At 62.1% G+C, this 13,075-nt stretch overlaps 4 pseudogenes; all 4 read left to right on the top strand.

Moving 5' to 3' along the window:
• Nucleotides 1-297: 297 nt before the first annotated feature.
• Nucleotides 298-416, top strand: LOC142864803 (uncharacterized; annotated as a pseudogene).
• A 3,850-nt stretch (nucleotides 417-4,266) lies between these two features.
• Nucleotides 4,267-4,385, top strand: LOC142864802 (uncharacterized; annotated as a pseudogene).
• Nucleotides 4,386-8,238: 3,853 nt separating this feature from the next.
• Nucleotides 8,239-8,357, top strand: LOC142864801 (uncharacterized; annotated as a pseudogene).
• A 3,850-nt stretch (nucleotides 8,358-12,207) lies between these two features.
• LOC142864800 (uncharacterized) lies at nucleotides 12,208-12,326 on the top strand (annotated as a pseudogene).
• The last annotated feature ends 749 nt before the right edge of the window (nucleotides 12,327-13,075 follow it).

Here is a 13,075-nt window from a genome sequence, read left to right as displayed (position 1 = left end):
GGTGAAGGAGGCCAGGCGGGGAGAGGAGGGGGGCTGGAAGGTCTCCACCTTGGCGAGTCCAGCCGTGGAGGCGCATCTTGTGTGAGTGTGAGTGAGTGTGAGTGTGTGTGTGTGTAGAGAGAGACAGCCCCCCGCCCCGCCCCGCCCCGCCCATCACCCCGGTCCCTCGGAGCCCGCCGGACCCGGCCGCCGGCGAACTCAACAGGCCCGGCCCGGCGCGGGGCCTGGGGCGGGAGGCGGCGGCGGGGAAGCGCAGAGAGGCTCGGCTTCTTGAGCGGGGCAGGGGCGCCCTCCGCCGTCTAGGGCCACACCACCCTGAACGCCCCCCATCTCCTCTGGTCTCGGAAGCTAAGCAGGGTCGGGCCTCGTTAGTACTTGGATGGGAGACCGCCCGGGAATCACGGGTGCCCTAGGCGGCGGCTTTTTTTTTTTTTTTGCCTCTCGTTCTGTCCCCTTTCTGGGAGCGCGGCGGCGGCCCGGGGTGGGGGTCACCCCCACCCTCAGCGCCCGCCGCTGTGCCTGGCGCCCCAGCCCGCACCGTGGGGCCTCCTCTTGTCCCAAGCCGCGACACCGCCGCCACGCGGCAGCACGCGTGGCATCTGGACTGTCAGGTCTCAGACCAAAGGTCTGCTCTGTGGGAACCGACACGCTGGAGGAAACCTTGAGAGTCTGAGAGGGGAGGGAGTTCCAGAAGAAGGCCAGGATGTCATTTTGAGGGAGTATGTGACCAGAACTCGTCCCGTTGCTTTTGGGGTTCTACGGGCTCCACGTAGGAATCTTTGGTGGTGGCACCTGATGTTGGGGGATCCGGAGTCACACCCAGACCTGCTCCACAGGCCTCCTTTTACTTTTCTCTTCGGATTCATTATTTTTAAAAAGTGTCTCTTACCTCTATTATTGCATTTTCTTTTTTTTTTTTTTCTTTTTTTTTTTTTTTTTTTGAGACAGAGTCTCACTTTGTTGTCCAGGCTAGAGTGAGTGCCGTGGCGTCACCCTAGCTCACAGCAACCTCAAACTCCTGGGCTCGAGTGATCCTTCTGCCTCAGCCTCCCGAGTAGCTGGGACTACAGGCATGCGCCACTATGCCCGGCTAATTTTTTTTTATATATATATATATATCAGTTGGCCAATCAATTTCTTTCTATTTATAGTAGAGACGGGGTCTCGCTCTTGCTCAGGCTGGTTTTGAACTCCTGACCTTGAGCAATCCACCCGCCTCGGCCTCCCAAGAGCTAGGATTACAGGCGTGAGCCACCGCGCCCGGCCTCTATTATTGCATTTTCTTTTCTCTCTCTTTTCAAGCAGATGATGGGAGTACAAGTATTCAGGTGACATGTGTTGCCCGTGCCCCCCTCCCCCCTGTGTTCTTATTCATTTACCTCTCATGTTGTATACCTCCAGCGTATTGTGGGGGTACCAATGTTAAGGTCGGGTACGTTGCCCTCTCCCAGCCTCCCCCCTCGGGTCATTAGCTTCAAGTGCGCCCATGCCCCAGTCGGTGCGCACCCACCCCATTCCTAATGGATGTGTATGCCCATCCCCTCCCCCCACCCGCCCGACACCCACCCGAGGAAGGGGATTCCTCTCTGTCCACTTAGGTGTCCATCCGTTCGTACCAATTTGCCGGTGAGCGCGCTCACGTGGTGCTCGTGTGTCCATTCTTGGGATACTTGGCTTACTGGAACGGGTTCCAGCTCTGGCCAGGAGAACACGAGAGGTGCCCTCTCACCGCTGCTCCTCACAGCCGAATGGCACTCCGTGGTGTCCACGCGCCACATTTTATTAATGCACTCCTGGATGGATGGGCACTCGGGTCGCTTCCACATCTTTGCGATTGTGAATTGTGCCCTAACTGTAACCCTAACCCTTACCCAGCCCGTCTCCTCTGCCCCTGCCTGACTCGCTCCTCCCCGGCCAGGCCCGTCACTGTCCTGGGCCCCCGCCTGACCGGCTCCTTCCCGCCCGGCCTGTCACCGTCCTCTGCCCCTGCCTGACATGCTCCTTCCCGCCCGGCCTCTCACCGTCCTCGGCCCCTGCCTGACCGGCTGGCTCCTCCGTCGCCTGGGCCTTCCAAGGGCTTGGTGTGGACGCTGCTTCCAGGAAGCCCTCCAGAAACCCGGCAGCAGGGTGGCCGCAGCAGTCTCCAGCAGCCGTCCCTAAGGCGCTTGTGCGGGGAACGTGCCCCCCCCCCCGCTGTGCCCCCTCCCCCCCCCGCTGTGCCGTGGGGGGGCCCAGCCTGGTGTCTTGCCTGAGGCCCTGGGGCTGCCGCTCCCCGCAAGGGGAGAGCCCCGGAGGTGGGGACCGCCTCCTGATGGGGACGTACACGCAGCTCTCCACGTCGGATTCCGGGGCTCTCTGTCCTGCCCGAAGGCCCAGCTGGCCTGCGGGTCCTTAGAGTGGCAAAAACATCCGAAAACTGAGACTGAGGGTCCGGTGGGTGTCTGCACTTTTGTGCTGGGCACCCCAGGGAGGCCCGGGGGCTGGCTGGACAACGTGGTCTGCTGGGCGGGGGGGTTGGAGGAGCAACCGATGCCCTTTGCACTTTGGGTAGCAAGGGTCTGAGGTGTCTCTGAGCCCTGTGCCATGTCGGTGGAGGGGTGGGGGCGGGGGGTGGGGGGGAAGAGGAGGAGGAGGAGGTGGGAAGGGCCGGGGCCTGCAGTCCTGTTCCCGGGGTGGCACGGCAAGTGGCTTCTTCCACAGGCTGCTTGGCCTGGGCTCCCTGTACCTGGGCCTTTGGAGGACTGGCCCTGTGCTTGCCAACACTTCCTGCAGGGACCCAGAGCTGGGAGGTGGCGTCTCTCAGCCCTGGGTCGGGCAGAGCCCCAGCGGGCCATGCCCACAACCTCTCTCAGCACCGGTCCCCCAGAAGGCTCCTTTGGGACCAGGATTCTCTTGCGGTGACTCTTTAAGGTCTGGCCCCTGGATGGAGGGGCACCAGGAGTAGAGGAGCAGGAAGGGGAAGGGGGTGGCCATGCGAGGGGACACTTTGCGGCCAAGTCCCAGCTTCAGCCTGATCCTCCTGGGAACCCCGCTCTGAGACAAGGAGCCGGGCTTCGCATTCCCACAGCAGCCAGTCGTGGGCTGAGGACACCTGGGGCGTTGGGAACTCCCTGGCTTCTCCTTGGTTTAACATCTGGAGCTGCTTGGGAATCGCGCCGCCACACACACCCGAGTGCAGGTGTCTTCCGCACAGACTGCGGGCCTCGCTCTTCTGAATGCCGCTAGCTCGCCACCCACCCACGGGTGAACCTGGTCAGGGTGCTTTCTCTCGGGGGCAGACTCTGATCCGGGCGGGCTACCGGTGTCTCTGTTTGCTCGTTTCTTTCTTCCATTTCGGGAAAGGCTTCCTTGCTGGGTGTGGAAATCTCCTATGCCTTCCCTCGCCTATTCTGTCAGCTTTCAAATTCTCTTTCAGTTGCCACCCTCACAGATGGATTAGGAAACTCTTTCCGGTGCACTCATTAGTGAAATGACCTCAAGGAAGCTGGAATCCAATATCTAATCGCCGATTTTTAGCGAGTCCACACGCCAGGGTGGTCGGGGTCCAATGCAGCCCCGGCCAGGCCCAGGCCCCTTGGACTGGGCCACAGGAGGACACAGAGGAGGGTCCCGGCCCCCACGGTAGCGGTGCCGGCAGTTCTCCAAGGGCTTGGGCGTTTTCCAGAGGTGGGAGATGGAGGGGACTGATTTCTTCAGCGCCCCACAAACCACGCCACCCCACCCCACCCCACCCCACCCATGGGACACATCCCCAGAGAGAGATGCCCCATACACTCGCTCCCCTCCCCCTTGCGCTGTGCCCCAGCCCTGGCCCGGGGGAATAGGCGGCAGCCCACCCACAGGGCGGGGGGAGGGGGGCACAGCTGAAAGCGGTTGTGGGGGAGGGCGGCCCCTGGCTGGGGTCAGAGGGCGAGCGCCGGGCGCGTGCGCAGTCAGCGGCGGCGACGCGCTGGGGGTGGGCGGCGGGTAGGTGAAGGAGGCCAGGCGGGGAGAGGAGGGGGGCTGGAAGGTCTCCACCTTGGCGAGTCCAGCCGTGGAGGCGCATCTTGTGTGAGTGTGAGTGAGTGTGAGTGTGTGTGTGTGTAGAGAGAGACAGCCCCCCGCCCCGCCCCGCCCCGCCCATCACCCCGGTCCCTCGGAGCCCGCCGGACCCGGCCGCCGGCGAACTCAACAGGCCCGGCCCGGCGCGGGGCCTGGGGCGGGAGGCGGCGGCGGGGAAGCGCAGAGAGGCTCGGCTTCTTGAGCGGGGCAGGGGCGCCCTCCGCCGTCTAGGGCCACACCACCCTGAACGCCCCCCATCTCCTCTGGTCTCGGAAGCTAAGCAGGGTCGGGCCTCGTTAGTACTTGGATGGGAGACCGCCCGGGAATCACGGGTGCCCTAGGCGGCGGCTTTTTTTTTTTTTTTGCCTCTCGTTCTGTCCCCTTTCTGGGAGCGCGGCGGCGGCCCGGGGTGGGGGTCACCCCCACCCTCAGCGCCCGCCGCTGTGCCTGGCGCCCCAGCCCGCACCGTGGGGCCTCCTCTTGTCCCAAGCCGCGACACCGCCGCCACGCGGCAGCACGCGTGGCATCTGGACTGTCAGGTCTCAGACCAAAGGTCTGCTCTGTGGGAACCGACACGCTGGAGGAAACCTTGAGAGTCTGAGAGGGGAGGGAGTTCCAGAAGAAGGCCAGGATGTCATTTTGAGGGAGTATGTGACCAGAACTCGTCCCGTTGCTTTTGGGGTTCTACGGGCTCCACGTAGGAATCTTTGGTGGTGGCACCTGATGTTGGGGGATCCGGAGTCACACCCAGACCTGCTCCACAGGCCTCCTTTTACTTTTCTCTTCGGATTCATTATTTTTAAAAAGTGTCTCTTACCTCTATTATTGCATTTTCTTTTTTTTTTTTTTCTTTTTTTTTTTTTTTTTTGAGACAGAGTCTCACTTTGTTGTCCAGGCTAGAGTGAGTGCCGTGGCGTCACCCTAGCTCACAGCAACCTCAAACTCCTGGGCTCGAGTGATCCTTCTGCCTCAGCCTCCCGAGTAGCTGGGACTACAGGCATGCGCCACTATGCCCGGCTAATTTTTTTTTATATATATATATATATCAGTTGGCCAATCAATTTCTTTCTATTTATAGTAGAGACGGGGTCTCGCTCTTGCTCAGGCTGGTTTTGAACTCCTGACCTTGAGCAATCCACCCGCCTCGGCCTCCCAAGAGCTAGGATTACAGGCGTGAGCCACCGCGCCCGGCCTCTATTATTGCATTTTCTTTTCTCTCTCTTTTCAAGCAGATGATGGGAGTACAAGTATTCAGGTGACATGTGTTGCCCGTGCCCCCCTCCCCCCTGTGTTCTTATTCATTTACCTCTCATGTTGTATACCTCCAGCGTATTGTGGGGGTACCAATGTTAAGGTCGGGTACGTTGCCCTCTCCCAGCCTCCCCCCTCGGGTCATTAGCTTCAAGTGCGCCCATGCCCCAGTCGGTGCGCACCCACCCCATTCCTAATGGATGTGTATGCCCATCCCCTCCCCCCACCCGCCCGACACCCACCCGAGGAAGGGGATTCCTCTCTGTCCACTTAGGTGTCCATCCGTTCGTACCAATTTGCCGGTGAGCGCGCTCACGTGGTGCTCGTGTGTCCATTCTTGGGATACTTGGCTTACTGGAACGGGTTCCAGCTCTGGCCAGGAGAACACGAGAGGTGCCCTCTCACCGCTGCTCCTCACAGCCGAATGGCACTCCGTGGTGTCCACGCGCCACATTTTATTAATGCACTCCTGGATGGATGGGCACTCGGGTCGCTTCCACATCTTTGCGATTGTGAATTGTGCCCTAACTGTAACCCTAACCCTTACCCAGCCCGTCTCCTCTGCCCCTGCCTGACTCGCTCCTCCCCGGCCAGGCCCGTCACTGTCCTGGGCCCCCGCCTGACCGGCTCCTTCCCGCCCGGCCTGTCACCGTCCTCTGCCCCTGCCTGACATGCTCCTTCCCGCCCGGCCTCTCACCGTCCTCGGCCCCTGCCTGACCGGCTGGCTCCTCCGTCGCCTGGGCCTTCCAAGGGCTTGGTGTGGACGCTGCTTCCAGGAAGCCCTCCAGAAACCCGGCAGCAGGGTGGCCGCAGCAGTCTCCAGCAGCCGTCCCTAAGGCGCTTGTGCGGGGAACGTGCCCCCCCCCCCCCCCGCTGTGCCCCCTCCCCCCCCCGCTGTGCCGTGGGGGGGCCCAGCCTGGTGTCTTGCCTGAGGCCCTGGGGCTGCTGCTCCCCGCAAGGGGAGAGCCCCGGAGGTGGGGACCGCCTCCTGATGGGGACGTACACGCAGCTCTCCACGTCGGATTCCGGGGCTCTCTGTCCTGCCCGAAGGCCCAGCTGGCCTGCGGGTCCTTAGAGTGGCAAAAACATCCGAAAACTGAGACTGAGGGTCCGGTGGGTGTCTGCACTTTTGTGCTGGGCACCCCAGGGAGGCCCGGGGGCTGGCTGGACAACGTGGTCTGCTGGGCGGGGGGTTTGGAGGAGCAACCGATGCCCTTTGCACTTTGGGTAGCAAGGGTCTGAGGTGTCTCTGAGCCCTGTGCCATGTCGGTGGAGGGGTGGGGGCGGGGGGTGGGGGGGAAGAGGAGGAGGAGGAGGTGGGAAGGGCCGGGGCCTGCAGTCCTGTTCCCGGGGTGGCACGGCAAGTGGCTTCTTCCACAGGCTGCTTGGCCTGGGCTCCCTGTACCTGGGCCTTTGGAGGACTGGCCCTGTGCTTGCCAACACTTCCTGCAGGGACCCAGAGCTGGGAGGTTGCGTCTCTCAGCCCTGGGTCGGGCAGAGCCCCAGCGGGACATGCCCACAACCTCTCTCAGCACCGGTCCCCCAGAAGGCTCCTTTGGGACCAGGATTCTCTTGCGGTGACTCTTTAAGGTCTGGCCCCTGGATGGAGGGGCACCAGGAGTAGAGGAGCAGGAAGGGGAAGGGGGTGGCCATGCGAGGGGACACTTTGCGGCCAAGTCCCAGCTTCAGCCTGATCCTCCTGGGAACCCCGCTCTGAGACAAGGAGCCGGGCTTCGCATTCCCACAGCAGCCAGTCGTGGGCTGAGGACACCTGGGGCGTTGGGAACTCCCTGGCTTCTCCTTGGTTTAACATCTGGAGCTGCTTGGGAATCGCGCCGCCACACACACCCGAGTGCAGGTGTCTTCCGCACAGACTGCGGGCCTCGCTCTTCTGAATGCCGCTAGCTCGCCACCCACCCACGGGTGAACCTGGTCAGGGTGCTTTCTCTCGGGGGCAGACTCTGATCCGGGCGGGCTACCGGTGTCTCTGTTTGCTCGTTTCTTTCTTCCATTTCGGGAAAGGCTTCCTTGCTGGGTGTGGAAATCTCCTATGCCTTCCCTCGCCTATTCTGTCAGCTTTCAAATTCTCTTTCAGTTGCCACCCTCACAGATGGATTAGGAAACTCTTTCCGGTGCACTCATTAGTGAAATGACCTCAAGGAAGCTGGAATCCAATATCTAATGGCCGATTTTTGGCGAGTCCACACGCCAGGGTGGTCGGGGTCCAATGCAGCCCCGGCCAGGCCCAGGCCCCTTGGACTGGGCCACAGGAGGACACAGAGGAGGGTCCCGGCCCCCACGGTAGCGGTGCCGGCAGTTCTCCAAGGGCTTGGGCGTTTTCCAGAGGTGGGAGATGGAGGGGACTGATTTCTTCAGCGCCCCACAAACCACGCCACCCCACCCCACCCCACCCCACCCATGGGACACATCCCCAGAGAGAGATGCCCCATACACTCGCTCCCCTCCCCCTTGCGCTGTGCCCCAGCCCTGGCCCGGGGGAATAGGCGGCAGCCCACCCACAGGGCGGGGGGAGGGGGGCACAGCTGAAAGCGGTTGTGGGGGAGGGCGGCCCCTGGCTGGGGTCAGAGGGCGAGCGCCGGGCGCGTGCGCAGTCAGCGGCGGCGACGCGCTGGGGGTGGGCGGCGGGTAGGTGAAGGAGGCCAGGCGGGGAGAGGAGGGGGGCTGGAAGGTCTCCACCTTGGCGAGTCCAGCCGTGGAGGCGCATCTTGTGTGAGTGTGAGTGAGTGTGAGTGTGTGTGTGTGTAGAGAGAGACAGCCCCCCGCCCCGCCCCGCCCCGCCCATCACCCCGGTCCCTCGGAGCCCGCCGGACCCGGCCGCCGGCGAACTCAACAGGCCCGGCCCGGCGCGGGGCCTGGGGCGGGAGGCGGCGGCGGGGAAGCGCAGAGAGGCTCGGCTTCTTGAGCGGGGCAGGGGCGCCCTCCGCCGTCTAGGGCCACACCACCCTGAACGCCCCCCATCTCCTCTGGTCTCGGAAGCTAAGCAGGGTCGGGCCTCGTTAGTACTTGGATGGGAGACCGCCCGGGAATCACGGGTGCCCTAGGCGGCGGCTTTTTTTTTTTTTTTGCCTCTCGTTCTGTCCCCTTTCTGGGAGCGCGGCGGCGGCCCGGGGTGGGGGTCACCCCCACCCTCAGCGCCCGCCGCTGTGCCTGGCGCCCCAGCCCGCACCGTGGGGCCTCCTCTTGTCCCAAGCCGCGACACCGCCGCCACGCGGCAGCACGCGTGGCATCTGGACTGTCAGGTCTCAGACCAAAGGTCTGCTCTGTGGGAACCGACACGCTGGAGGAAACCTTGAGAGTCTGAGAGGGGAGGGAGTTCCAGAAGAAGGCCAGGATGTCATTTTGAGGGAGTATGTGACCAGAACTCGTCCCGTTGCTTTTGGGGTTCTACGGGCTCCACGTAGGAATCTTTGGTGGTGGCACCTGATGTTGGGGGATCCGGAGTCACACCCAGACCTGCTCCACAGGCCTCCTTTTACTTTTCTCTTCGGATTCATTATTTTTAAAAAGTGTCTCTTACCTCTATTATTGCATTTTCTTTTTTTTTTTTTTCTTTTTTTTTTTTTTTTTTTGAGACAGAGTCTCACTTTGTTGTCCAGGCTAGAGTGAGTGCCGTGGCGTCACCCTAGCTCACAGCAACCTCAAACTCCTGGGCTCGAGTGATCCTTCTGCCTCAGCCTCCCGAGTAGCTGGGACTACAGGCATGCGCCACTATGCCCGGCTAATTTTTTTTTATATATATATATATATCAGTTGGCCAATCAATTTCTTTCTATTTATAGTAGAGACGGGGTCTCGCTCTTGCTCAGGCTGGTTTTGAACTCCTGACCTTGAGCAATCCACCCGCCTCGGCCTCCCAAGAGCTAGGATTACAGGCGTGAGCCACCGCGCCCGGCCTCTATTATTGCATTTTCTTTTCTCTCTCTTTTCAAGCAGATGATGGGAGTACAAGTATTCAGGTGACATGTGTTGCCCGTGCCCCCCTCCCCCCTGTGTTCTTATTCATTTACCTCTCATGTTGTATACCTCCAGCGTATTGTGGGGGTACCAATGTTAAGGTCGGGTACGTTGCCCTCTCCCAGCCTCCCCCCTCGGGTCATTAGCTTCAAGTGCGCCCATGCCCCAGTCGGTGCGCACCCACCCCATTCCTAATGGATGTGTATGCCCATCCCCTCCCCCCACCCGCCCGACACCCACCCGAGGAAGGGGATTCCTCTCTGTCCACTTAGGTGTCCATCCGTTCGTACCAATTTGCCGGTGAGCGCGCTCACGTGGTGCTCGTGTGTCCATTCTTGGGATACTTGGCTTACTGGAACGGGTTCCAGCTCTGGCCAGGAGAACACGAGAGGTGCCCTCTCACCGCTGCTCCTCACAGCCGAATGGCACTCCGTGGTGTCCACGCGCCACATTTTATTAATGCACTCCTGGATGGATGGGCACTCGGGTCGCTTCCACATCTTTGCGATTGTGAATTGTGCCCTAACTGTAACCCTAACCCTTACCCAGCCCGTCTCCTCTGCCCCTGCCTGACTCGCTCCTCCCCGGCCAGGCCCGTCACTGTCCTGGGCCCCCGCCTGACCGGCTCCTTCCCGCCCGGCCTGTCACCGTCCTCTGCCCCTGCCTGACATGCTCCTTCCCGCCCGGCCTCTCACCGTCCTCGGCCCCTGCCTGACCGGCTGGCTCCTCCGTCGCCTGGGCCTTCCAAGGGCTTGGTGTGGACGCTGCTTCCAGGAAGCCCTCCAGAAACCCGGCAGCAGGGTGGCCGCAGCAGTCTCCAGCAGCCGTCCCTAAGGCGCTTGTGCGGGGAACGTGCCCCCCCCCCCGCTGTGCCCCCTCCCCCCCCCGCTGTGCCGTGGGGGGGCCCAGCCTGGTGTCTTGCCTGAGGCCCTGGGGCTGCCGCTCCCCGCAAGGGGAGAGCCCCGGAGGTGGGGACCGCCTCCTGATGGGGACGTACACGCAGCTCTCCACGTCGGATTCCGGGGCTCTCTGTCCTGCCCGAAGGCCCAGCTGGCCTGCGGGTCCTTAGAGTGGCAAAAACATCCGAAAACTGAGACTGAGGGTCCGGTGGGTGTCTGCACTTTTGTGCTGGGCACCCCAGGGAGGCCCGGGGGCTGGCTGGACAACGTGGTCTGCTGGGCGGGGGGGTTGGAGGAGCAACCGATGCCCTTTGCACTTTGGGTAGCAAGGGTCTGAGGTGTCTCTGAGCCCTGTGCCATGTCGGTGGAGGGGTGGGGGCGGGGGGTGGGGGGGAAGAGGAGGAGGAGGAGGTGGGAAGGGCCGGGGCCTGCAGTCCTGTTCCCGGGGTGGCACGGCAAGTGGCTTCTTCCACAGGCTGCTTGGCCTGGGCTCCCTGTACCTGGGCCTTTGGAGGACTGGCCCTGTGCTTGCCAACACTTCCTGCAGGGACCCAGAGCTGGGAGGTTGCGTCTCTCAGCCCTGGGTCGGGCAGAGCCCCAGCGGGACATGCCCACAACCTCTCTCAGCACCGGTCCCCCAGAAGGCTCCTTTGGGACCAGGATTCTCTTGCGGTGACTCTTTAAGGTCTGGCCCCTGGATGGAGGGGCACCAGGAGTAGAGGAGCAGGAAGGGGAAGGGGGTGGCCATGCGAGGGGACACTTTGCGGCCAAGTCCCAGCTTCAGCCTGATCCTCCTGGGAACCCCGCTCTGAGACAAGGAGCCGGGCTTCGCATTCCCACAGCAGCCAGTCGTGGGCTGAGGACACCTGGGGCGTTGGGAACTCCCTGGCTTCTCCTTGGTTTAACATCTGGAGCTGCTTGGGAATCGCGCCGCCACACACACCCGAGTGCAGGTGTCTTCCGCACAGACTGCGGGCCTCGCTCTTCTGAATGCCGCTAGCTCGCCACCCACCCACGGGTGAACCTGGTCAGGGTGCTTTCTCTCGGGGGCAGACTCTGATCCGGGCGGGCTACCGGTGTCTCTGTTTGCTCGTTTCTTTCTTCCATTTCGGGAAAGGCTTCCTTGCTGGGTGTGGAAATCTCCTATGCCTTCCCTCGCCTATTCTGTCAGCTTTCAAATTCTCTTTCAGTTGCCACCCTCACAGATGGATTAGGAAACTCTTTCCGGTGCACTCATTAGTGAAATGACCTCAAGGAAGCTGGAATCCAATATCTAATCGCCGATTTTTAGCGAGTCCACACGCCAGGGTGGTCGGGGTCCAATGCAGCCCCGGCCAGGCCCAGGCCCCTTGGACTGGGCCACAGGAGGACACAGAGGAGGGTCCCGGCCCCCACGGTAGCGGTGCCGGCAGTTCTCCAAGGGCTTGGGCGTTTTCCAGAGGTGGGAGATGGAGGGGACTGATTTCTTCAGCGCCCCACAAACCACGCCACCCCACCCCACCCCACCCCACCCATGGGACACATCCCCAGAGAGAGATGCCCCATACACTCGCTCCCCTCCCCCTTGCGCTGTGCCCCAGCCCTGGCCCGGGGGAATAGGCGGCAGCCCACCCACAGGGCGGGGGGAGGGGGGCACAGCTGAAAGCGGTTGTGGGGGAGGGCGGCCCCTGGCTGGGGTCAGAGGGCGAGCGCCGGGCGCGTGCGCAGTCAGCGGCGGCGACGCGCTGGGGGTGGGCGGCGGGTAGGTGAAGGAGGCCAGGCGGGGAGAGGAGGGGGGCTGGAAGGTCTCCACCTTGGCGAGTCCAGCCGTGGAGGCGCATCTTGTGTGAGTGTGAGTGAGTGTGAGTGTGTGTGTGTGTAGAGAGAGACAGCCCCCCGCCCCGCCCCGCCCCGCCCATCACCCCGGTCCCTCGGAGCCCGCCGGACCCGGCCGCCGGCGAACTCAACAGGCCCGGCCCGGCGCGGGGCCTGGGGCGGGAGGCGGCGGCGGGGAAGCGCAGAGAGGCTCGGCTTCTTGAGCGGGGCAGGGGCGCCCTCCGCCGTCTAGGGCCACACCACCCTGAACGCCCCCCATCTCCTCTGGTCTCGGAAGCTAAGCAGGGTCGGGCCTCGTTAGTACTTGGATGGGAGACCGCCCGGGAATCACGGGTGCCCTAGGCGGCGGCTTTTTTTTTTTTTTTGCCTCTCGTTCTGTCCCCTTTCTGGGAGCGCGGCGGCGGCCCGGGGTGGGGGTCACCCCCACCCTCAGCGCCCGCCGCTGTGCCTGGCGCCCCAGCCCGCACCGTGGGGCCTCCTCTTGTCCCAAGCCGCGACACCGCCGCCACGCGGCAGCACGCGTGGCATCTGGACTGTCAGGTCTCAGACCAAAGGTCTGCTCTGTGGGAACCGACACGCTGGAGGAAACCTTGAGAGTCTGAGAGGGGAGGGAGTTCCAGAAGAAGGCCAGGATGTCATTTTGAGGGAGTATGTGACCAGAACTCGTCCCGTTGCTTTTGGGGTTCTACGGGCTCCACGTAGGAATCTTTGGTGGTGGCACCTGATGTTGGGGGATCCGGAGTCACACCCAGACCTGCTCCACAGGCCTCCTTTTACTTTTCTCTTCGGATTCATTATTTTTAAAAAGTGTCTCTTACCTCTATTATTGCATTTTCTTTTTTTTTTTTTTCTTTTTTTTTTTTTTTTTTGAGACAGAGTCTCACTTTGTTGTCCAGGCTAGAGTGAGTGCCGTGGCGTCACCCTAGCTCACAGCAACCTCAAACTCCTGGGCTCGAGTGATCCTTCTGCCTCAGCCTCCCGAGTAGCTGGGACTACAGGCATGCGCCACTATGCCCGGCTAATTTTTTTTTATATATATATATATATCAGTTGGCCAATCAATTTCTTTCTATTTATAGTAGAGACGGGGTCTC

This window comes from Microcebus murinus, chromosome 26, assembly GCF_040939455.1.
Source record: "Microcebus murinus isolate Inina chromosome 26, M.murinus_Inina_mat1.0, whole genome shotgun sequence".
Classification (NCBI taxonomy): domain Eukaryota; kingdom Metazoa; phylum Chordata; class Mammalia; order Primates; family Cheirogaleidae; genus Microcebus; species Microcebus murinus.
Note: the sequence above shows the minus strand (reverse complement) of the source record. Positions and strands in the feature narration are given on the sequence as shown.